The sequence below is a fragment of the Tamandua tetradactyla genome, chromosome X (assembly GCF_023851605.1).
Source record: "Tamandua tetradactyla isolate mTamTet1 chromosome X, mTamTet1.pri, whole genome shotgun sequence".
Classification (NCBI taxonomy): Eukaryota; Metazoa; Chordata; class Mammalia; order Pilosa; family Myrmecophagidae; genus Tamandua; species Tamandua tetradactyla.
Genome location: NC_135353.1, coordinates 158,219,614 through 158,221,755, shown reverse-complemented (window position 1 = coordinate 158,221,755; position 2,142 = coordinate 158,219,614).

Below are 2,142 nucleotides of genomic sequence, written 5' to 3'. Positions count from 1 at the left end.
TTGTGGTTTTCTGAATACAGCTAATGCAACTTTGTGGATTAATTCTACTTGTACTCTGCTACACCACAGGCATATATTCATGGAATCTGAGTATCTCAAAAGAACAAGGTGGCTTAATGTCAGAAAATTCTCAACGCATTTGCTTCTGTTTGAAACATTCCTGTTTTTCAAGGAGACTTTATTTCATAAAGGTTTATAGAATTAAGGCACTTAAAATAAGGAATGTGCATATTCATACTCTTGGCCCTTACTGATTGATTAGCCTGTGGCCGTCTGACAGAGGTATAGTCAACAAGAGATCAGGGTTAAGGGTTCAAGCATTACTCTTCTGTTCATAGTTTGAGATTCACAACAGTGAATAAACCAGACTATCGCATATGAGATCATTTGGATTATAGCAGTTGTTCTAGTTTGCTAGCTGCCAGAATGCAATATACCAGAAACTCAAAGGCTTTTAAAAGGGGGAATTTAATAAGTTACAAGTTTACAGTCCTAAGGCTATGAAAATGTCCCAATTAAAGCAAGTCTGTAGAAATGTTCAATCTAAGGCATCCAGGGAAAGATACCTTGATTCAAGAAGGCTGATGAAGTTTACAGTTTCTAAAATGGAAAGGCACATGGCAAACATGGTCAGGGTTTCTCTCAGTGGGAAGGGCACATGGCCAACATGGCGTCATCTGCTAGTTTCCTCTCCAGCTCCCTGGGAGGTGTTTTCCTTCATCTCCAGGATGAAGGAGATGGCTGGTGGACTCTTCGTGGTTCTATAGCATTCTGTCATCCTTCTCTGCTCTCTCCAAATCTCTTGCTTTCTCCAAAATGTTTCCTCTTTTATAGGATTCCAGTAAAGTAATCAAGACCCACCTGGAATGGGTGGAGACACTCTCCACCTAATCAGGTTTAATAGCCACACTGATTGAGTCACATCTCCATGGAGATAAACTGATTAAAGTTTCCAATATACAGTACTGAATAGGGATTAAAAGAAATGGCTACCTTTCTAAAATGGGATTAGGATAAAACATGGCTTTTCTAGGGTACATATATCCTTTCCAACCGGCACAGCAATAAAATCAAGTTTTCTTAAAGCCTGAATGTATTCTATGAAACCACTGACGCCATTACCATGACACTTCCAATCCCAGGGCCCCAGTCGCTCACTACTTAGTTTAGGTTCAGAGATGACGATAAATGGCAACTGCCAAAATACTCTAGGAGGGAAAACCTTTTTTTCATAAGGCTTGCTGGAGGAAAAGAAAATTGTTAAATGTTTTTAAGTAGCTAAAAATCCTAGATGTAAGGAGATTGGGACCTGGCTGTTAGTATGTGCATTAAAATTCTCAATGAAGGCTGAATAAACACAACAAAAGCAAAGTGTTCAGAGAGAAAAAGCCTGCAGTGGCAAATGAAGCCTGGTAGGGTTGCTATCAACAATTTTACAGGATAAAATCTTACTGCATTTGAAAACAACCTAAATGTATATGACTTAATACAGACCATAAGAAGGTAGTAATACTGTATTTTCACGGACTCATCAAGGAGTAAAATGTTTTTACTTCAGTAAATTATACTGAAGTAAAACTAAATCTGTTCTAGTTTGCTAGCTGCTGGAATGCAATATACCAGAAACAATGGCTTTTAAAAAGGGGAATTTAATAAGTTGCTAGTTTACAGTTCTAAGGCCGAGAAAATGTCCCAATTACAACAAGTCTATAGAAATGTCCAATCAAAGGCATCCAGGGAAAGATACCTTGGTTCAAGAAGGCCGATGAAGTTCAGGGTCTCTCTCTCAAGTGAGAAGGCACATGGCGAACACAGAGTTTCTCTCTCAGCTGGAAGGGCACATGGTGAACACAGCATCATCTGCTAGCTTCTTCTCCTGGCTTCCTGTTTCGTGAAGCTCCCCGGGAGGCGTTTTCCTTCTTCATCTCCAAAGGTGGACTCTGCTTCTCGTGGCTATGGTATTCTGCTCTGCTCTCTCTGAATCTCTCATTCTCCAAAATGTTTCGTTTTTATAGGACTTCAGAAACTAATCAAGACCCACCCAAATGGGTGGAGACACATTTCCCCCAATCCAGTTTAACAGCCACTCTTGATTGGGTTACATCTCCAGGGAGATGATCTAATTACAGATTCAAACATATA